We start from the raw sequence: 25,024 nt of genomic DNA on the forward strand, positions 1-25,024 counted from the left end.
ACTCCCTCCGTTCACTTTTACTTGGCATGCATACTAAAAATAGATTTTTATTTTTACTTAGCACTTTACGCATATCAAGAAAAGACAATTTTTTATTTCCTGTTATACCCACAATATTTATTACTCATTCCAAATCATTTTCTCAAATCCAATAAAATATGCATCAATTAATATGGGTATCATAGTAAATTATGCACTTCATTTATTAAAGCAATCTGGTATTCTCTCACATATGATGATGCTTGTGTCTGGTTTATAGTATTACTACTAATGTTGCAATTTTTTTATTTGGTACACCATTATAATACTGGCTAATATCCATTTCATGTCCGCTGTGTAGGACTTATTGAACATCGTGAGGCATATCAGAGTGTTGGAATATGTTCAGGCAACTGAAACAGTGTAATGAGGAGGTATATCAACAAGGCCAAATTTGCAGCGCCACTGAGGAACATACTGCTTGGACGGAGGGAAAGCACAGGTCAGTAACCGCTGATAACAACATTTTACAAATTGTCCCTGACTTCCTTTTTGTTCTTATTTGCTAGATATTGCATTTTCTTCTCCTTGTGTGGCCTTCTCGGAACTTTTATCAATGAATATTTATGCGATGTTATTTCAGCAATCCGATCTTCTGTGTGAGTACTCATTCGAGGTAATTTCTTTGACTTTTTAAATGAAGTTCTCCTTTCCTACTCAGTATTTAAATCCGCATATCCTGAAATTGAGGGACTAATCTGCTATATGAGAAAGAAAAAACTGCCCACTGTTTGCTCTATCTTGAATCTTCCATGCTTAGTCTTCCTTACCTTTGAGCCATTAAAGGTTGTGGTCATCACATATGAGTTATGAGTGCATTTGAGTTCCACTAATATGCTCATTCTTGATTCTGCTTTAGTCTTTTGTTTAGTCTCCTTTACTTTTTAGTCGCCAAAGGCTGTGGTGATTTGAATGAGTTATGAGTGTATATAGAATTCCATGGAAGTTTCTAGAAAACGTTAGCTCTTCCTATCATATTATTTGAGTTGATATAGTAAGATTATTGATTACATATTTGTCATTTTCTTTTCCCCATATTATGGTTTAAAAGGCTTGACATAACTTCTTAATATTAATGGTTACATACTTCTTTTTATGTCTTTTTCTATATTTAAGTTTAAATAATCATGGACAGACTTCTTCCTCTATTCTTTCCTTTACTTGCTAGAGTGTTATAAGCTCAATGTAAGTTCAATGTAAGTTCAGTGATAAGAGATGTTATTTCCTGGAAAAAAAAAAANAAGAAGACCCTCAATCGTAGCAACAAAAGAGAAATCCTCATGAATAAAAGCGTCAGCGATGTCGCAGTTAGCTTGAGTTGGTACTTTCCAATAAAACTGCATATCATGAACAACAAGAGGAATATTGATAGAGTAGCTCCAATATGGTCTGTTGAGGGTGAATAGTGAGCCTACTTCTAGCAAAATGATGCATCCCCTATTAGGACCACAAAACGCTGCAAAATTGTCCTTCTCTGGCTTTGTTTCGAACATCTTGCTACTAGACTCCATGTCCGGCTTCTGACCAGATTCGTTGACCCAAAATTTTCCTTCAAAACTGCTCAAGCAAATAGCGGTATGTCCAACACAAGCTCCTGTTGCACCTCTGTCGATAACAAGTCTAATTGCTGACCCAGGATCAAATCGGAAATGAAGTAACATATGTGGAGCGGCCACACATTCAGAGGTTAGACTATACCTATACACTACACGACTGTCAGGCGTTGCATCGAACATTGAGGAAACAACTCCAATTTTCTCAAGGTCTGGGAAAATAAAGCCAGTGGACAGAGCTTCGTGCCGCTCGAATTCTGACTTTGTATCCCCCGTAACAATTACAAGTGGCTGTGAATCAAGAGTTGCTGTCACGAAACCTGCTTCCGCTGTTTTGTTATCCAAATCAGAGTTCAACTCAGTGGATGTATCTTTAATCTTCGCAGATTCAACAGACAAAGTGGCATCAATTGTAGAGTGCTCAACTCCAATGTGTCGGGCCTTTGTTTGGGCTGTGGAGCAGCAAACACCTTGGAGATGCAGTGAGGCATTTCGTCGAACACCAGTTCTGCAGTCATGTCTGAGTAGACATGTACTGAAACTGCAACTTTCATATTAGTCTCTTCATCTGTTAGTTCAGCAAATAGAATGGAGTCACAACTCATGTCTGGTAAGAGGGATTGATCTGGAACTGCAGGTGGAAAAGTAGGGCTCGGGGGTGGAAGGGAAGCGGAGGGTATGGGGGAGGTGAAAGGGACGCATTACATGAAAAAGAAGTATATACTTATGAAAAAGAAGTATATCGTAGCTATGTGTACATGGAACTCTTTTCATTACAGTTAGCTATTTTGATTTGGGTGTGGGTAACTGTGTTTGCACCTAAAATCTTGCAGACAACTCGAAGCATTTGATTTTATTCTTCCAGTGCAATCTCCATGGAAATTGTGTAATTTCTATCCTACTATTCCGAAAGAGTATTGTGTAGAGTTTGATCTAAATCTTTGTTGTTACAAATATTGCAATAGTATAAGAGATAAGATATTCCTCAACTTCTCTCTCGTTCTCTGAGTTTCCACTATGGGAACACCTCTTAACTTCCGCAAAATTCCACTCCTAATACAATCCTACTTTCTCAATGTTCTTGCTTCGCTTTTCTATTATCTCTACTTCAAAGAGTTATTTTATCTGATTTTTCAGTTTGGACTTGACATAGAACACTACGAGTTGAGGTAAAGAAGCCTTTTAATTCTCTGCATCTTCTTCCTTTCTTCTTATCGTCTCGGCTGAATGTTCTAATTTCAGGTCTGCTCATCTCAATTTTTGCCTAAATTTCTTATCCTTTTTTTCTTTTCAGTGTTTTTGTTGGGTTCTCTTCATACTTCTCACAATTATGTTATCATTTGCTTCTCTCTCTTTGCTTAATTTCTATTCTCTCCGTTTAATTTTTTGTTGTTGGAATATTCTTTTTTGCTTTATTTAATGGACAATAAAATCTTGGGTGTTGTTAATTAATACTGAATATTTTTACCTTTGGTGTTTGGCAGGCTACTGTTATTTAGGATTCATTGCCAAAGGCACATGCGTCATCATTGTTTCTAGGTTGTTGTACACCCAAAGGTGTCATGAGACTGTACTGAAGTTTGTTACGGAGAATTGATGTGGTTCTTAAGCTTGAGCAGTTGAATTTTCTCTGAAGAAAGCTTCTGAAATTTATCAATGCAGACAACAAGACTTTAGTGAATCCTTATTGCTGACGAATTCCGTCAACTAATATATTTCTTGTAGCCACGAATTAATTCTTTCAAGGAATCCAACTTGCATTAGGAATTAACTTTTTAGCTTTTGATCATCGCCTTCAGGTAATCTAGTGATGGTAGGCTACTAACCTATTTTTGCTCGTTTATGAAAAAAAATCGTGGCTAATACCTAACAATTGCCACGAAAATTATAATTTTCTGGCTATTTACAAATTCGTAAAATTTGCTAGCCAACAAAATTAAATTGGCAAAGCTAATTCCTTATTCTCGCTATAATTGCTAACAATCGTAGTAATAATTGCCTAAATAGCTACAAATTTATTGTCATAATAAATTGCGTAGCTAATTCATACGTTTTAGACACACATTAAAAGTTATTATAGCAATAGTAATCTTTTAGCTAAAATAAATTATTTGTAATAAAATATTATAGCTAAAGAAATACATTTGCTCCAAGCTATACAAAAATTGCGGCAATAAGTAAATGATATAGCCACATATTTATTGTTATGACATAATATTATAGCTAATTGTTAGTTTTTGCTATGAACGGAAAGTTACTGTAGTAAAAAATAACCTTTTAACCATAATAAATTATTTAAAATAAAATACTATAGCTAGATAATATTTTTTCTTCAAGTGCTAAAAAATCAGGACAATAGTTGCCATAATAGCTATAATTTTATTATAGAATAATCTAGCCACAAATTTATGCTCTGATAAAATTTCGTAGCGAATCATTAGCTTTTGCCACAAGTTGAAACTCCATATAGTAATAATAACCTTTTAGGCCTATGAAATTATTCGAAATAAAATCTTGTAGCTAAATAAGTATTTAAATTATAAAAAAATAAAAATGATTAGCTTAAAAAAATGAAAATGATTGTCATAGCAAAAATGATGAATATTTTTGCTCTTTTATGAAAATCATGACAAGCGTTTTCTAACACTATTAGGTAATAAAATATTAATGTCAAACGTAAAACTTATATTTTTTTTATAAGATAGAAAATAGTAATTGCATATAATTAAGGAAGAGAACAGTAATTGTATATGAAATTAAATAATTATTTGAAGTGCTAAATTAATCTTCATTCTCAAACAATGTTTACCTGCATATAGCAACAAAACTTGTCAATTGACTTTTGAGACTTATCAAACTCATATTTTATTTTATTGTAGTTGTTAATTATATAGTTTTTATATTTAAAATTTAAATTATTACTAATAATTATTACTAATTATATATATTAGACGATAAACTATGTTACAATGATATGGCATTTACTATCTTAATAATTATCATAAATTTAATATCATTTTTATACATGAAGGAAATCTTGTCTCTTGTGAGAGTATTATTTCTATTTAAAAATAGTTATATATTTTACTAGTGTTGGAACACATACGATGTGTAGATAATTTAAAAGAATATTAATTTTACGTTATACTTTTCAAAATTCTTTAATTATCTAAATTTAGCAATAAAATTTTTGAGTGTATTTTACTTTCCTTTTTTTAAAGATTAATTCAAGTTAAATATCCTGACAATAATTTTTATCCTCCTTTTTAGTACATTCTTTACTATAATATTTGATTCATTTCCTCATTTGTACAAGATAAGCCTTTTATTATTTTTATAAAACATCTACCACTATTTTTAACAATTATATATATATATATATATATATATATATATATATATATATATATATATATACTAGGTGACGGGTGCCCGTGTTGTGCACGGGCAAATGCCCGACATGGTTAGAAAATCTCATAACAAATAGAAAAGCACAGTATTCATCTAAATGTTAGTCCAACCTAAACCAACTTGTTACGATTTAATTTCAATATAAAAAACATAGATATAGTAAAAGGTTAATCTAGCAAGGGAGTAGCCACTTTCATAAGTTTAAGCACAACTCCCGTTAGCTATTTACAGAGTTTGCCTTTAAATTTATTTATTGGCTAACTATTGACAACAAGGAATTTTTGCTTCAAGATTTCTCTTTGCAGGCATCAACTGTTGTTGCACAAAGTCTATTTCTACTGGCTATGACACAAGTGGTAGGCTCATCAAAACCTGCACAAATAACATGTGAAATGTCAAAAGACCATTGAACAAAAATTATCCAAAGTGCTGAAATTCTCGAAGTCTAGGTCCTAAAATTTATACTGTTCAAGAATATTTCCTACAAACATTGCTAGGATAATTTATGTGGTCTATTGATAGATAATCTCTCTCCGTCTTTCGAGGACATGATAGATGGAATGATAATAAAAACAAAGAAAAATTGATATGCAAATTTCCAGGATTTCATTTACTGCTAGCAATCACGAGGCTCGAATAGTTGTGTTAATAAGTGCTCCAATAAAACAAGTTGCACCAGAATCTCTGTTATGCCTATACTAAAATATCCAGCATCTTTAGGCGGCAGGATATCTACATAAAACTTCCGAAATGTGACGAGCCAAAGGGGTCATCACTTGTTTTCTTATCCATTCCGAACTTCTGAGGCCTTGAAAACCTCATTTTTAGTCGTCTCGACTTGCGTGCGCAGTCTGGGTGCGTAGCCGGAAAGCCTAAATGTGAAATTCTGTGAAAAATGCTAAAATTTGGTATTAAAATAAATAAGTTTGACTTTGGCCAACATTTTTGGGTAAACGGACCCGGACCCGGACCCGTGATTGACGGTCCCGGAGGGTCCGTAGGAAAATATGGGACTTGGGCATATGCCCGGAATCGAATTCCGAGGCCCCAAGCCCGAGCAATGAATTTTTGAGTAAAATTATTTTCTGAAATATATGAAGAAAATTGAAATGAAAATTGGTTAGAACATGATGGTATCGGGCCCGTATTTTGGTTCCGGCGCCCGATACAGGCCTTATGTATGAATTAAGCACTTTCTGTAAAGTTCGGGTGAGACGGACGTCGTTCGACGTGTTTCGAACTTAAAATGGGAATTTGATGTTCTATGAAAAATTTGGAAGAAATCATGAGCTTTGAGGCTTGATTTGATGTATATGATGTTATTTTGGCGATTTGACCGCACGGGTAAGTCCGTAGGATGTTTTTGAGGTGGTGTGTATGTTTGGTTTGGAGCCCCGAGGGCTCGGGTGAGTTTCGAGTAGGTCCCGGGATGCCTTAGGCTTAAAATACCAGATGTTGCAGGCTCAGGAAAATATTGCAGACTTTGAACCCTCCAGCGCGGTCCGCGAGAAATCGCGTGCGGCCACGGAGGGGCCAGCGCAGCCGCGGTCGCCTTTGCGCGGTCTACGGTTGGTGCTGTGCGGCCGCGATCGCCTTTGCGCGGTCCGCGGTGGGTGCTGCGCGGCCGCGGTCGTCTCCGCGCAGGGGACTTCAGAGATCAACAGGTCTTTAAGTAGGTCAGCGCGGCCGCGGTCCCTCTTTGCGCGGTCCGCGTAGGGGACTTCCGAAGGGTATAAATAAACGGGAATTTCAGTCATTTTTCACTTTTCAAAAACCCAAAACATAAGAGGCGATTTTCCCAACGATTCTTCTTCTTCAAAACGATTGGTAAGTGACTTCTAACTCATTTTCTTCACTCCTTAACATCTTTTAACATAATTTCAACTTCAAATCAAAGATTTTAATGGGGAAATTTGGGTATGTTGGGTAGAACCTAGATTTTGCTAAAATTGGGGATTTGGACCTCAATTTGAGGTCCGATTTCAAAATAAATTACATATTTGGGTTCATGGGAGAATGGGTAACCGGGTTTTGGTTCGAACCTCGGGTTTGACCACGTTGGCCTGAGGGGCGTTTGGTCATTTTACCTAAATTCGTGTCTTAGCTTTAAATTACATAGTGGAATCAGTTTTTTGAGATGTTATTTACGAGATGTAATTGAAATGAATAGATTTGGGCCATTTGGAGTCGGATACTCGTGGCAAGGTTGTGGTTTCGAGTTTATTTTGCAGCCGGTTTGAGGTAAGTGGCTTGTCTAACCTTGTGTGGGGGACCTTTCCCCTTAGGATATGATATTTGGTAATTGAATGCCTTGTACGTGAGGTGACGAGCGCGTACTTGAGCTAATTGTTGAAAGCCGGTTTTACTTTAAATATTTAGACTGAGTTTCTTTCTTACCTGCTTTATTCTACTTGCAATTATAGCCCGTGTTAGTCTAGAAAAGCATGCTTAGCTGACCTAAAATTGCCTATTTGCTTAAGTTGCCTGGATTGTACTACGTGAAGCATGTTAGGTTAGAACTACTTGTTGCCTTGTATTTCTTTTGCACTCTAGTTCTGAATATCTTCTTGTTGTGGCTGCGTATTTACATTGGGACTACGGATGTGGGATTCCGGTAGCTCCCCCCCCCCCTATTTGTTTACTTTGGGACTGCGGGTTAGATTCGCGATAGACCCCCCCTACCTTTTTACTTTGGGACTGCGGGTTTGACTCCCGATAGATCCCCCCTGCACATTGATAGCTAGACTACGGGACGGTATCCCGGGAGATCCTTCGGATATATACATGTGATGGACTACGAAATGGTATCCCGGGAGATCCATTAAACGGTTGAGAAAAGGACTACAGGATGGTATCCTAGGAGATCCTCATTGTTACCATTGGTATTGAACTGTACATATTTCGTGTTTACCCGTTCCTTGTGTAATTGTTATTGCTTTGTTTAGCTTGTCTTATTCCATTGCTGTACTCATTATTACTACATGTTTTCATACTGTTAATTCATATTATATTGTTTAACCTTAGTAGGGCCCTGACCTTCCCCGTCACTACCCAACCGAGGTTAGGCTTGGCACTTACTGAGTACTGCTGTGGTGTACTCATGCCCTTTCTGCGCATGATTTCATGTGCAGATCCAGGTAGCTCTACCCAGGCGTATCACTCTCGAGGCGGAGAGATCTAGCAGAGACTTCGAGGTACATCTGCCGCGTCCGCAGATCAGGAGTCTCTATCTTATTCTAGATTTAGCAGTTAGCTTTTCCTTTCGTACTTTTGCCTTAGACATTCTGGAGATTAGAGCATTTACAGTACTTCTTCTAGCTTGTGTTCCCGTGAGTTTTCGGGTTTTGGGATGATATTGTAGACTTCCGCATTATTGGGTTGTATATGCCGGGCGGCATTTATATACAGTTACCCTTCTAGTTTGTTTAGTTTAATTATTTGTTTCGGTAAGTTATGTTATTTTCGCACCGTTAGGCTTTCCTAGTCGTAGGGACTAGGTGCCATCACAACACGTTCACGGAGGGCGAACTGGGGTCGTGACAAGTTGGTATCAGAGCTCTAGGTTCATAGGAGTCACGGAACACAGGCCGGTTTATTAGAGTCTCGCTAATCGGTACGGAGACGTCTGTACCTATCTACGAGAGGCTATGTAACTGTTAGGAAAATTTTCACTTCATTGAATTTCCTCGTCGTGCGATATCTTGACATCACAATTCTAAACTTCTGTTTTCTATTCTCTCACAGATGGTGAGGACACGCGCTACTCGGAATGATCAGGCACCCGCGCCCCCTACTGCAGCCGTCAGAGGCCGGGACCGGGGTAGAGGTCGAGGACACGCACGTGGTGTAGCCAGAGCACCTGCGCGGGCTGCCGCCGAGGCACCATCAGCAGATCCCGCCGGAGCCCAGGCACCTGGCACACCTACTACTGCCACCACTACTTCAGGAGACTTTGGCTCAGTTCGTGAGTATGTACACCATCTTGGCTCAGGCAGGGTTGCTTCCCCTTGCTGCAGCCACATCCCAGGCCGGGGGAGGAGCACAGACTCCCGCCGTCCGCACTCCTGAGCAGCGAGTGCATGTTGAGCACGCCCCCGAGATTATTTCCGTACCGCCTGCAGCGCCAGTTCAGCCCGAGGACGGGTCAGCTGCTTCTGAGGACGAGCAGCGTAGACTTGAGAGGTTCAAGAAGTATGATCCCCCAATATTCAGTGGATTAGCATCAGACGATGCCTTGGGATTTATAGAGGAGTGTCACCGCATTCTTCGCACTATGGGCATAGTAGAGTCCAGCGGGGTTTCCTTCACTGCCTTCCAGCTTCGGGGAGCCGCCTATGATTGGTGGCGCACTTATGAGATAGACAGTCCAGCCGAGGCTGCCTCACTGACCTGGACCCAGTTCTCAGATATGTTCATGAGAGAGTTTGTCCCCCAGAGTCTCAGGGACGCATGGCGCGCAGAGTTTGAGCATTTGCGCCAGGGTGCTATGACCGTTTCGGAGTATGCTATCCGCTATACCAGGTTGGCCAGGCATGCACCGGCCTTGGTTGCTACAGTTCGTGAGAGAGTTCACAGATTCATTGAGGGTTTTATCCCACCCACCAGATCTAGCATGGCTCGAGAGTTGGAGATGGACATTCCTTATCAGCAGGTAGTGAGCATTGCTAGGAGGATTGAGGGTATGCTCGCCAGGGAGCGAGGGAGAGGGAGGCCAAGAGGTATCGAGAGTCGGGTCACTACTCTGGTGCCCGTGCCCCGGCGGCAGGTCGTTATGGCAGAGGTTACGTGGGTCGCCCCGTTCATTCAGCTCTTCCAGCAGCCAGCAGTGCTCCAGCTCCGCCTACACCTCAGGAGCCTTACTATGCACCTCCAGTTTCTAGCGCGCCTCCTGCGCGGGGTGCTTCCAGAGGTCAGTCCAGCAGACCTGACTCTAGTCAGTCACAGCCACCGCGTCCTCCCAGAGCTTGTTTCGAGTGTGGTGATACACGCCATATGGTTAGGGACTGCCCCAGACTTGGTAGGGGTGCATCTTCACAGACTGCTCAGCCACAACGTGCTCCTCAGAGTTCTCAGGCCATGGTCATAGCTCCAGCTGCTACCCCATCTACCCAGCCGGCTAGGGGCGGAGGTCGGGGAGATAGAGGTCGCCCTTGAGAGAGGGGCCAGGCCAGATATTATGTTATTCCTGCTCGTACCGAGGCTGTTGCCTCCGACTCCGTCATTACAGGTATTATACTGGTCTGTCACAGAGAGGCATCAGCTCTATTCGATCCGGGCTCTACTTATTCTTATGTGTCTTCTTACTTTGCTCCGCCTTTGGGTATGCCTCGTGATTCCTTGAGTGCCCCCGTGTATGTTTACTCTTGTGGGGGATTCTCTTGTTGTGGATCGCGTTTATCGGTCATGTTTTGTTACTATTCGTGGTTTTGAGACCAGAGCGGATTTATTGTTACTCAGTATGGTTGATTTTGACATTATCTTGGGCATGGACTGGTTGTCGCCCCATTTTGCTATTCTTGATTGTCACGCCAAGACCCTGACGCTGGCTATGCCAGGTATTCCGCGTATTGAGTGGAGTGGTACTTTAGGCCACACTCCCAGTAGAGTTATCTCTTTTCTAAAAGCTCAGCGTATGGTTGAGAAGGGGTGTGCCGCGTACTTAGCTTATGTGAGAGATGTCAGTGCTGATACCCCTTCTGTTGATTCAGTCCCAGTGGTACGGGATTATCCCGATGTGTTTCTAGCTGATCTTCCGGGCATGCCGCCCGATAGAGACATTGATTTTGGCATCGATTTGTTGCCGGGCACTCAGCCCATTTCCATTCCTCCGTATCATATGGCTCCTCCTGAGTTGAAGGAGTTGAAGGATCAGTTGCAGGAATCGCTTGATAAGGGTTTCATTCGCCCCGGTGTTTCACCGTAGGGTGCTCCTGTCTTATTTGTGAAGAAAAAGGATGGTTCCATGCGTATGTGTATTAATTATCGCCAGTTGAAAAAGGTTACAGTGAAGAACCGTTATCCTTTTCCTCGCATTGATGATCTGTTTGACCAGCTTCAGGGCGCATATGTGTTTTCTAAGATTGACTTGCGCTCAGGTTACCATCAGTTGAAGATTCGGGAGCCAACCGAAGACTGCCTTCAGGACTCGGTATGGTCATTACGAGTTCCTTGTTATGTCATTTGGGCTGACCAATGCCCCAGCAGCTTTCATGCATTTGATGCACAGTGTGTTCAGGCCATATCTTGACTCGTTTGTTATTGTTTTTATTGATGATATTCTGGTGTATTCCCGATGACTTTCAGAAAAACAATTTTACTCAAAAATTCATTACTCGGGCTTGGGTCGTCACATCCTCCACCACTAAAACAACCGTTCGTCCTCGAACGCACAAAAGAAAGAAGTACCTGAGTCGGGAAAGAGATGAGGGTAACGGCTCCGCATATCAGACTCGGACTCCCAGGTTGATGGCTCAGGAGGCTGACCTCTCCACTGGACACGAACAGAAGGGAAACTCTTGGATCTCAACTGACGAACCTGGCGATCCAGAATAGCTACCGGCTCGTCCTCATAAGACAAGTCTTTGTCCAACTGGACAGTGCTGAAATCTAACACGTGGGTTGGATCACCGTGATACCTCCGGAGCATGGATACATGAAAAACTGGATGCACGGCTGATAAGCTAGGCGGCAATGCAAGTCTATAAGCCACCTGTCCCACCCGATCAAGAATCTCAAACGGACCAATGAACCTAGGGCTAAGCTTGCCCTTCTTCCCAAATCTCATCACGCCCTTCATAAGCGATACTCGGAGCAATACCCGCTCACCAACCATAAATGCTACATCTCGAACCTTGCGATCTGCATAACTCTTCTGCCTAGACTGAGCTGAACGAAGCCTATCCTGGATGATCATGACCTTGTCCAAGGCCTCCTGAACCAAATCCGTACCTAACAACCGAGCCTCCACCGGCTCAAACCATCCGACTGGAGATCTACACCTCCTACCATATAAAGCCTCATACGGCGCCATCTGGATGCTGGACTGATAACTGTTGTTGTAAGCAAACTTCGCCAATGGCAAGAACTGATCCCAAGACCCTCCAAACTCAATCACACACGCACGGAGCATATCCTCAAGAATCTGAATAGTGCGCTTGGACTGTCCGTCCGTCTGGGGGTGAAATGTCGTGCTCAACTCCACCCGAGTACCTAGCTCCTGCTGCACGGCTCTCCAGAACCGCGATGTAAACTGAGTACCTCTGTCTGAAATAATAGAGATCGGAATACCATGCAGACGAACGATCTCCCGGATATAAATCTCCGCCAACCGCTCCGATGAATAAGTGGTACGCACAGGAATAAAATGAGCGGACTTGGTCAGCCGATCCACAATAACCCAAATGGCATCAAACTTCTTCAGGGTCCGTGGGAGTCCAGATACAAAGTCCATGGTGATGCGCTCCCATTTCCACTCCGGAATCTCTATCTGCTGAAGCAACCCACCCGGTCGCTGGTGCTCATACTTCACCTGCTGGCAGTTGAGGCATCTAGACACATACCCGACTATATCTTTCTTCATCCGCCTCCACCAATAGTGCTACCTCAAGTCCTGATACATCTTCGCGGCACCCGGATGGATGGAGTACCGCGAACTATGGGCCTCTGCTAAAATCAACTCTCGGAGTTTATCAACATTGGGCACACAAATCCGGCCCTGCATCCTCAATACCCCGTCATCTCCGATGGTCACATATCTGGCATCACCACGCTGGACCTTGTCCTTAAGGACAAGCAAATGAGGGTCATCATACTTCCACTCCCTGATACGATCAAATAGGGAAGACTGGGAAACTACACAAGCTAGAACCCGATTGGGCTCCGAAAGGTCCAATCTCACAAACTGGCTGGCTAAGGCCTGAACATCCATCGCCATGGGCCTCTCTGAAGCTGGTAAATATGCCAAACTCCCCAAACTCTCCGCCCGGCGACTCCAGGCATCCGCCACCACATTGGCCTTGCCCGGGTGATACAAAATAGTAATATCATAGTCCTTCAACAACTCTAACCACCTCCTCTGGCGCAAATTTAGATCCTGGTGATCAGTATAGATCTCACAAGGCACACCGTACAAATAATGACGCTAGATCTTCAAGGCATGAACAATAGCAGCTAACTCAAGGTCGTGGACAGGGTAGTTCTTATCATGTATCTTCAACTGTCTGGACGCGTAGGCAATCACTCTACCGTTCTGCATCAACACCGATCCAAGGCCAACCAGTGAGGCATCACAATAAACTGTATAGGACCCCGAACCAGTAGGCAATATCAAAATAGGGGTTGTAGTCAAAGCTATCTTGAGCTTCTGAAAGCTCGCCTCACACTCCTCTGTCCACTAAAATGGGGGACCCTTCTGGGTCAATCTAATCATAGGGGCCGCAATCGATGAAAATCCCTCCACGAAACGACGGTAGTAGCCCACCAAACCAAGGAAATTGCGAATCTCTATAGCTGAGGACGGCCTGGGCCAACTATGCACGGCCTCTATCTTCCTCGGATCCACCCGAATGCCCTCACTCGAAATTACGTGGCCTAAGAATGCCACCGAACTCAACCAAAACTCACATTTTGAGAACTTTGCATATAACTTCTTCTCTCTCAAGGTCTGAAGCACGGACCTCAGGTGCTGCTCATGATCTTCCCGAAGAAACTTGAAATGAAAATTGGTTAGAACATGTTGGTATCGGGCCCGTATTTTGGTTCCGGCACCCGATACAGGCCTTATGTATGAATTAAGCACTTTCTGTAAAGTTCGGGTGAGAACGGACGTCGTTCGACGTGTTTCGGACTTAAAATGGGAATTTGATGTTCTATGAAAAATTTGGAAGAAATCATGAGCTTTGAGGCTTGATTTGATGTATATGATGTTATTTTGGCGATTTGATCGCACGGATAAGTCCGTAGGATGTTTTTGAGGTGGTGTGTATGTTTGGTTTGGAGCCCCGAGGGCTCGGGAGAGTTTCGAGTAGGTCCCGGGATGCCTTAGGCTTAAAATACCAGATGTTGCAGGCTCAGGAAAATATTGCAGACTCTGAACCCTCCAGGGCGGTCCGCGAGAAATCGCGTGCGGCCGCGGAGGGGCCAGCGCGGCGGCGATCGCCTTTGCGCGGTCCGCGGTTGGTGCTGTGCGGCCGCGATCGCCTTTGCACGTTCCGTGGTGGGTGCTGCGCGGCCGCGGTCGTCTTCGCACAGTCCGCGTAGGGAAGTTCAGAGAACAGCAGGTCTTCAAGTAGGTCAGCGCGGCCACAGTCCCTTTTTGCGCGGTCCGCGCAGGGGATTTCCGAAGGGTATAAATAAACGGGAATTTCAGTCATTTTTCACTTTTCAAAAACCCAAAACATAAAAGGCGATTTTCCCAACGATTCTTCTTCTTCAAAACGATTGGTAAGTGACTTCTAACTCATTTTCTTCTTTCCTTAACATCTTTTAACATAATTTCAACTTCAAATCAAAGATTTTAATGGGGAAATTTGGGTATGTTGGGTAGAACCTAAGTTTTGCTAAAATTGGGGATTTGGACCTCAATTTGAGGTCCGATTTCAAAACAAATTACATATTTGGGTTCGTGGGGAATGAGTAACCGGGTTTTGGTTCGAACATCGGGTTTTGACCACGTTGGCTTGAGGGGCATTTTGGTCATTTTACCTAAATTCGCGTCTTAGCTTTAAATTACATAGTGGAATCAGTTGCTTGAGATGTTATTTACGAGATGTAATTGAAATGAATAGATTTGGGTCATTTGGAGTCGGATACTCGTGGCAAGGGTGTGGTTTCGAGTTGATTTTGCAGCCGGTTTAAGGTAAGTGGCTTGTCTAACCTTGTGTGGGGGACCTTTCCCCTTAGGATATGATATTTGGTAATTGAATGCCTTGTACGTGAGGTGACGAGCGCGTACTTGAGCTAATTGTTGAAAGCCGGTTTTACTTTAAATATTTAGACTGAGTTTCTTTCTTACCTGCTTTATTCTACTTACAATTATAGTCCGTGTTAGTCTAGAAAAGCATGCTTAGCTGACCTAAAATTGCCTATTTGCTTAAGTTGCCTGGATTGTACTACGTGAAGCATGTTAGGTTAGAACTACTTGTTGCCTTGTATTTCTTTTGCACTCTAGTTCTGAATATCTTCTTGTTGTGGCTGCGTATTTACATTGGGACTACGGATGTGGGATTCCGGTAGCTCCCCCCCCCTATTTGTTTACTTTGGGACTGCGGGTTAGATTCCCGATAGATCCCCCTGTCTTTTTACTTTGGGACTGCGGGTTCGATTCCCAATAGATCCCCTGCATATTTACTTTGGGACTGCGGGTTAGAATCCCGATAGATCCCCCCTGCACATTGATAGCTGGACTACGGGACGGTATCCCGGAGATCCTTCGGATATATAGATGTGATGGACTACGGGACGGTATCCTGGGAGATCCACTGAACGGTTGAGAAAAGGACTACAGGACGGTATCCTGGGAGATCTTCATTGTTACCATTGGTATTGAACTGTACATATTTCGTGTTTACCCGTTCCTTGTGCAATTGTTATTGCTTTGTTTAGCCTGTCTTATTCCATTGCTGTACTCATTATTAATGCCTGTTTTCATACTGTTAATTCATATTATATTGTTTAACCTCAGTAGGGCCCTGACCTTCCTCATCACTACCCAACCAAGGTTAGGCTTGGCACTTACTGAGTACCGCTGTGGTGTACTCATGCCCCTTCTGTGCATGTTTTTCATGTGCAGATCCAAGTAGCTCTACCCAGGCGTATCACTCTCGAGGCGGAGAGATCTAGCAGAGACTTCGAGGTACATCACCGCGTCCGCAAACCAGGAGTCTCTATCTTATTCTAGCTTTAGCAGTTAGCTTTTCCTTTCGTACTTTTGCCTTAGACATTCTGGAGATTAGAGCATTTACAGTACTTCTTCTAGCTTGTGTTCCCGTGAGTTTTCGGGTTTTGAGATGATATTGTAGACTTCCGCATTATTGGGTTGTATATGCCGGGCGGCATTTATATACAGTTACCCTTCTAGTTTGTTTAGTTTAATTATTTGTTTCCGTAAGTGATGTTATTTCCGCACCGTTAGGCTTACCTAGTCGTAGGGACTAGGTGCCATCACGACATGTTCACGGAGGGCGAACTGGGGTCGTGACACGAAACTACTTGCTACTGCAAAGAACTATTAGATACTTCTACCGTTAATTGTAATCGTTTTTTATCTCTAAATACACCTCATTGTGTGGCTCCGTAGTTTTACAAGAACAAATATTTATATAAATATGAGATTTGTAATATACATATGTACATAGATATGTGTGAGAAAGGGGATAAGGCGCTAATGGATATTGTAGGTACAGACAGATAACAAAAGTATAATAGTTTTCTCGGGCTAAAGAAGATAAATGACATGCATTAGCCAAGCAACAATCAGAGAATTTTTTTTATCAAATACTTCAAGCATAACACCAATAATTTCTTTACCAAGATTAAAATCACTTTAGTCTATCATACTCGGTCCTAATTGTATGACTTACAGATTCCTGAGAGGCTATACAAAGGAATGCTATTTACATTAGATAGATAAGTAATACGTTCTCCAAAAAATATTAGATAGATAAGTAATGGCAAAGGAAAAACCATATTATAAATGAAATTGTACAAGTACCTTATATTGAACCCAACCATTTAAACAGCAGTGTAGACTTGGTCATCCCTAATTTAATTAGGTTCTCTTTTAATTATTGCTCTAGTTATCAATCCTATATTCCCCTTCTCATCGTTGTTACATATTCCTCATAATCAATATGCTCATCCTGCAAAACATCAACAATGTTAGCATTCAGTTGATCATTTATACACTCTTGGCCTTAATTTTAAATTGTGTAAATCTCATAAGGCAATGCTTTATTGCTTTAGGGTTTACATTTTGAAGGATAAACAGCAGCAATGTCCTCATTTGGTTGCACAAAGAGATAATAAACACAAAGATGTATGCAACACTATGTTCATTGCCAACTAAAAATGTATTCACTCTAATGGAAGTCCAAATTTTTATTTTCTCGTTAATAATGTCTGTAAATTTTGAGGCTTAGCTCTTACCTCTACATCAGAACCTAAAACATTTTTTTAGTATCATAATCCCAAGTATCACATCTTGCCGACATGTTGTTGATATTTTTAGTGCAAAGCAAACATCACCACAATTGCTGCTGCCAGGACTAGTGTGTGAAGAGAATAATACTTAAAATAGCTTAGAATAACATCTTAACCCATAAGCTCAGATATGTACCTTAAGTGTNTTTTTAAGTTATCCAAATAACTACCCAAAGTACTACACTATACTTGTCCGACAATGTTGTTGAGTTATTTTTAGTGTACAAAGACTAAAACACTACTACCACAATTTACGACTCGACTCGACCAGGGACTATAGTGTTAGAAAGAGAAATAAATTACTTAAAAATAGACTTTAGAATAACATCTTAACCCATAAGCTCAGATATGTACCTTAAGTGTTTAGAATCAGCTAATAAAGTTAAATCTTTGTAGAAATAAATCACATAAAGAATTAGTAATTTTCTAGAATCAAATTCAACTATAGGCTATGTTGCTCGGACTCTCCGCAAATGTTGCTGGATGCGTGTCGGATCCTCCAAATGTAATGTATTTTTGGAGGATCTGACACAGAACATACTATAGGTTCTCCAAAGTATCTATTTTATGGGGCAAGTTAAAATAATTTCTCAAAGTTGCTAGTTCTTACAACTTCACTTGTTTGGTCAACTGCCTCTTATGTACCGACTATCCTCAAAGTAATTGATCCAGATTGAAATGAGAAATTAGTTTTTAATTGTGTAATGAAGATGCTTCTGGATTCAACCAAAATTTTCATCTCAAATAAGCAGAAAGAGGTACTCTTTACATATTTTTATTTCATCTAACTTACTTGCAACCTTTTAGATGTGCTTGGTATTTAAACTTCCCATTAGGATAATTTTGCAACTATATTAAGAGCAAGCAGGACTTTTAAGTAGTCCTTTCTCTCACAACAAAACCTAAAAGAAGTTGTGTTTAGACTAAACTTGTACATATGTCTAACTGCGTGGTAGCTGGTGCAGTTATACCTTAGTTTAAGACCTTGTAAAGATCAATTCAATTGCCTTGAAGTAGGGATAAAATTGAGCATCTTCGTGGTGTCACCAGAGGAATATCAGTAACTTAAATATAAATCTGGTAAAATAGTTATTAGTTCATTCGAAGCTTATTCAAAATTGCAACTTATGTGCACTCCAATATGCTGTAAGTGTGAGTCCGTGATGTGGATGTCAGGTATAACAATTTTACAAATGACAAAATCATACTCTTGAGCCCTCCTTTTGGGAAATTCAAATCATGAAGACTTGATTCATCCAAAATCAACTGAATATAGAAGTTCAGATTCACCTCTTGCAGATATTCATCAAATAACTCGGGTGTATTGTTCACTTCTAATTGGAGTTGTTGGCAACAAAGGCATAATGCATGTATAATTTAGGAACAATACTAACATGCATGATAAAGCTGTAGCAAGATATAATTCAATAGCTATAGGGAACTAACATATCCACACATAAATGAAAAAAGTGCAACAAACATACAAAGATTGCACAAACTAACCCTATAAACAGAAAACTCACACCATATACATTTAGACGAAAAGAAAAAGGATAACTCTGTAGAATGTAGGGAAAAAAAAATACATGCACTACACTACACTCACAATCTTACACAGCCCAACACATATACATCAACACTCGCATTTCATTAGAGAACCAACAAAATTCTCTCCCCCTAAATTGAAAACCAATAAGGAGCTTCACCAAAAATAGATGGAGCTCCACTAATCCTCTGAATGGATCTGATGCCAGAAGGCCCAAACCTATGAGCACTACCAAACACCTAACTCGTCTCCTCACCCTCGGTAAAAACAACACAAATATAAGAAAACCATTAGCTAGCTTCTCCCCTAATCAGTGCAGTTAGGTCCAACACCACAAATTAGCAGATAGACTCATCAATTTCTCCTAAATGAAGGAAATGGAGAACAACTTCCCCTGCTGCGTCGCAGAATAATTTTCTCTCAGATGAAACCTATATAAATCATCAGAATATGTATTTGTAATAGCTAAAATGAGGAGATTGATATGATCACACAAAGATCATAGCTCCTTAACTTTATTAGTATTTTGTAGCCGCAGGATGGAACATATTACTAAAAGTGATGAATTTATACGCGAATTGAATGGAAGATATAGCAGTAAGCATGAAGATCTTTATATGCTAAATACTATATATAACGTGAGTATAAATAGAGGTTTACTCATGAAATCAGAGAAGAAATTCACATTATGCGTTAAAAATTTAAGGTAAGAGGTTATAATCAAATTCAAAAAGGAAATAATAGACCATAATTATTTCTCACCAAGCAACTTTTCTCGAAGCATCTCCAAAGCAATGGATATATGAAAAGAAGAAACCTTGTTGCACAGTCTGTTTGAGCAACATGTGTGGTGTATACCAACATATAGTATTTCGGGATATTTAAAATTATATTGACAACCGAATGTTAAAAGAGTGCAGAGTAAAAACAAATTACTCGATTAAGAGAGAAACATTCGTTGGTAAAAATCCAGCATGAAATCTCATAGCTGTAAGAAAAATTGCCCTTCACAAAACAATCACTATACACCTATGAATATTACCAACAAAAAAAAAAATTCTAACAGAACCAAAACTAATTGCAACTTCATGAATCATGGTCCATTTAATATCATTTAACCATCCATATGTAGAAGTTTAAAAATTATTTCCCCGACACCTAAAGCTTTAACAAAAATGAGCTTTAGTTTCTTTTTTTGTTCTTGAAAAATAATCCTCAGCCCAAAGTTCTCGTATTATTCATTAATAATTCGAACCTACGCAGCCAGCTCCAAAAATGCAAGTTAACTCATGTGGCAAAATTTAATTCTGACGATGTGCAGTATATGAAAAAACAGAAACCATCGGCCAATAATTTTACCCAAATTATGCACTTCTAGTCAAATAGAACCTGTAATGGGAAAGAAATTCTAAAATAGCATATAGTGAGAAAACCAAAAGACGCAACAGATGAAACAATAAAACCTAACAGTGCCAGAGAAGAGCCAAAGAGATAACCAAAACAGAAAAGAAATTACTATAAAGTTTTTCCACAAAGAGCATAGATAATCGCGATAAGAATGTTGAAAAGAGTATGTAAACACACTTACTCTGTTTTCTCTATAGAAATTTTCTGGTTTGCTGGCATAACATAAAGTAATCATCCTTGAGAATTGAATTGTCCAGCTCTGTTAATAGCCAAATGCCTTGGAGCAAATAATGGTGAGCACGTAAGCAAATTTGATAGCAGATTCTGCAATGACCTTTATTGGTGGCAAAAGTACACATGGTAGAACCCCTAGCTTCTTCATTCGTGTATTTCACCAACACCAGCAACTATATTCAATCCTATAAAAAGAGTATATACTCGCTTACTTCAAATAAATTGGTGATTAACGGTGTTAGGCTCAAAAGATACTAATTACTTTGTAAACGAATACAATCAAAATGAATCAAAGATAAATCGTAATCGAGTATAATTAGACCTAGAAATATGTATTATGCTTGTGATTGTTTCAACAACTTGGATATTCGGGAGAGCGTAAGAGAAAGCTTGTTGGGAGAGAGAGAGAAAATAGAAAGAAAAGAGAGCTTATTATTGAAAAGATCTCCACTTTACAACATTGGGATTCTCCTTTATATAAATTGGTGATTAACGGTGAATAGGTTAGAAAGGGGTTATATTTTAATATTCTAACGATTTCTAGTTTGAAACCAATAGGTTCGGCTCGAATGGAATCAAATTAGAGATTGTATTTCTTTATTTGGTCCATCTTGAGAACCTTGTTCGCAATAGTATATAAAATAGATACAAACAACTTCTTAGTCCAAATTATGAACAACTTAGCTTATAATCAACTGAGTTAATTGTAAAAAATTTCTAGCCATACAGAATAAGTCTACACCATAAAAATCAAAGCAACAAATTCAAACTCAAGGCGTCACCATTGACCAAATTACAACAAACTGCTTTGCTGTTGCGCTTTAGAAAAAAGTAAGCTGAAATGTAACTGAAATAGTTCACAGAACATAAGTGCATTACTAACCTTTCATAATTTCTTCTCTATTCTCGTTGAGTTCTTCTTAATACAATTGAGTACTAAGAAATCGACACAAAATAGTCAATAAATATATGCATGTGCAAAATCAATTAACAAAAGTGCATAAGGCTCAATAACTCTACAATAACTTTCCATAAATTTGGGTCTTTTAACCATAGGGTCAGAGATTGTGCAATTTGGACAGAATCAACAAATTTGACACCAAATATTAAATAGAAACCATGCATTTGCAGAATCAATTAAGAAAAGAGCCAAATGCAGTAACTCCAAAATAGCCATTAGAAGTTTGTGTATCTTCTAGAGTCAGAGATGATACGACAAATATCGCCTATAGAATTCGAAGATGAAGACGCAAATCCTCAAAGAAGTTACATGTTCGTCCGAAATACAGTATCGCTAGTTGAATTAAAATTAGAGAGAGAGAGGGAGAGAGAGAAAGGAGTGAGTAGAGTTACGGAAGAGTGGAGCAGTTTCTAGAATGTGCAATTACGAAGGAAGAATGAAATTTAGGTATTCTTGTTCCAAGTTTGACCTAATTATACGTAAAAATTTCTGAATTGTCCTTGGTCGTACTGAAGGACTTCCATTGCTGCTCGCAATCAAATTCCAATCCTGATTATTCCTTCTTAATATGGGTTTTAGACAAGAATGCAAAAACAAAATAATTTCACATCGTATCATATTATGTTGCAAGTCTTGTAGACCTAATGTACTTAACACAAAAAGTGCCTACACTCTTGCAGTTATATTTATCAGCCATAATAAAAAGTTTAACAATTTTGGTATCTGTAAAAGATTTCCGCAACTGCCAACCAAACGACTAGGAAATAAACAAGTGTGCTTACTTTAGTGATTGCATTTCTTGCAATTGAAGGAAGAAAAGGAACTGATTCATGGGAGATATGGAAAATAAATCTTTTGCAAATGAATGCAAAACTTAGCCCAGTATAAATGTTTTCTTTCTTGTCCTTTAACCTGTTATTTCATGTTCAAAGTTCAAACCAACTCTAAGCCTTTAATTTATTTCCGTTTAAACCTAAAAAGTAACAGAAAGAAGAACATGTTCCCTTGAACTCTAAAGATGTAGATACCAGAATTTCTTTTTGCTAAATCTTTGTCATACTTCACACCAAGTGATGTGAATGCAAAAAGATTATTATACGTTCTAATGTATGTTCGGAAGTGTTTGGGCTCCACACTGTTTCCAAGAAATAAATTACGCTTTGTCCCACTGCCACAGCAAAATGCGGGCGGTTCATATTGAAATCTCTTTGCTGAGCAAAGTTTGCAGATTGGAACTTTCTTCAGCGGAGCATAGTTTGAACGCAACTGACCGATAATTGGAGCAGACTTTGTAGTTGGTGTACGACCTATATATTGGAAATAGACCGTTAAAATTAAGGTGAACCATAGGAAACAATTAGTGTTTCAGCAAACAGAAAACCAAACGAACCTCTAGGCATAACTATTTCGGAGTCTTTGTTACGTAGTTCACTGGGTACTGCTGACGTTGAACCTAAGACTAAGTTAGGTGGTCCTAAGATGGCACAAAATGATGGCAAGTAGTGTAAAAGTAAGCGTAGAAGGGGCATGTTCACCTTTTTCATAGATAGAAAGTGGACGCAGTACATCTATTTCGTTACCCATAGCAGAAGGCAGAGGATAATCCTTCCACGTATTAAAAGCTACATCGAAGAGAAAGCGTAGAGGAAGTTGACTATTTAAAATGAGAGATAACTCTGCGAGACAAGGTGAAAGTGATTTTGTACGGAGAATCGTATGTTCTAACCTGGATGCAGAATGTAAGAAGTGTTCGTAGAACATTCAGGTGGATCCATTATTCCAGTCAAGCGATCCACAGTTATTTTCTCAGGAGGTGTGCGTGTCATTGACTCTTGGTATTTAAGTCGACGCTGTAGCAGCAACTTCTGCTTTTTCTCTGCTGACATCGCTTTGTATTTTTCACGTCGGTTGACATTCCTATCCGTTTATGATAGGGGGCGCTTGTTTTTTTGTGTATGATCCATTAGAACCGTAGTACATACTCTTAAATGATACTGCGCGAACTGTCATAGCCTTTTAACATTGTATTAATTTTTATCACCGAGATGCATATCACACGGCAGGAAGTGACAACATTGAGGCTATCTTTGAACAGATATAGTTACCACAAGGAAGAAAATATGGGAGGCGATTCATAATGTCATGGTATGTTTTCAAAAAAGAAGTACGCTTTGACTATTAGTTTTTGCATAAGTGACATTGGAATCAACTGAATACCTCTGGACTTTCAGATCAATTTTTGTACCTATAGGGAGAACAATTAGGATAATTTTTAAGGTTTTTTTCTTCGTATTATAACATCCGCGCAAACATTCATAATGTCATGGTATGTTCTCAAAAAAAAAGTACGCTTTGACTATTAGTTTTGGCATAAGTGACACTGGAATCAACTGAATACCTCTGGACTTTCTGGTCAATTTTTGTACCTATAGGGAGAACAATTAGGATAATTTGTAAGGTTTTTTTCTTCGTATTGTAACATCCGCGCAAAGGTACTTTTCCAAAGGTAAAGCTTCGCTAACTAAGTAGGAAAATCTAACCAAAACATGACCCAAAGTGAAATAAAAGAAAGTGGACACCGTGAGACGACACCAAAAATGAAAAAGCGAATATGTCAAGCCAAAGTTTTTGTTACGCACATAAATCAGTTTACAAACAAAATAATAGTACAAAAGAAAATGATGGACAACAGCAACCATTAGCAGTACAACGGGGATGAGCAACAGCGAATGTGTTAATATGACCCAACGTGTACAAATATACGAAAATAAGATAGTTGGTTACCTTACAGTGCTGAACTTCTTGCAAGTATGTTGGTTATACTGAACTTAAGAGAAACGTCAACAATTCTACAAAAACAAAATACAATTTTAGTCGTGGTCAACATATACAGAACATGTTGGGCATCGAAAATACTCTTAGAAATAATTCCCTACGGAAATTGTAACGTCACTGTCTCAAATGTAATGGTACAACGAAGAAAAAAGGTTGTCGGTGTGTGCTACTGGGTTATTCCATTAGTTTATGATGTGGACTGATTAACCGATCAAAATAACATGTAATTCACCAATTTTCATCGGAGAACCTTTCAGGATTTAAAAAAAGAAAATTTCTTACAGATTTTGCAACAGTCTATTATCGAAGCAAACATTAAAAAATAATTATGGTCCAATTCATCTCCATAGGGTGAAAGCAATTTGTTTCCCCTTTCTCTCCCTTATTTTTTTGTGCTCTAATAGATAATAATCACTAAAAATATCATTCTGGCACATTAACAGGCACATAAAATAGGCCGAGTTGTCTGACAAAATAAGGAATTTTTCCTAAATTCATTATCTCGTATATTCATTCTCTCAATGCAGTGCTTTCTTCTTACACTTGGAGAACTTATGATGCACTAATTTACTTTAAATTATTTCCCGCTCTAGGTTAGGAAGGCTATCAGTACTTCATATGACTCTTCCAAGATACAATGATGCAAAAAAACCAAATGTAGTTACATACCCCCACCCAGTATCCTCGTAATATAGATCACAAAGGCTAAATTTCCGTTGTTTATTCAGTAGATCCAAATTTAACAGGTCGACATCAGGCTTTCTCCAGGAACATGCTTGGAATCTTGGAGCCATTCAGTTGGAGATAAGTTATTTTTCATTTCCTTCTAACACATCCTAT

General features: G+C 39.6%; 1 long non-coding RNA gene across 1 annotated transcript; it reads right to left on the minus strand.

Annotated features, from left to right (window-relative positions):
* LOC109226261 lies at positions 5,175-24,190 on the minus strand. Its single transcript, XR_002068018.1, has 4 exons — positions 24,134-24,190; positions 20,336-20,573; positions 16,714-16,861; positions 5,175-5,375 (listed from the first exon to the last, which is right to left on the minus strand). It is a non-coding gene; the product is annotated as an uncharacterized LOC109226261 (long non-coding RNA).

The sequence above is a fragment of the Nicotiana attenuata genome, chromosome 5 (assembly GCF_001879085.1).
Source record: "Nicotiana attenuata strain UT chromosome 5, NIATTr2, whole genome shotgun sequence".
NCBI lineage: Eukaryota > Viridiplantae > Streptophyta > Magnoliopsida > Solanales > Solanaceae > Nicotiana > Nicotiana attenuata.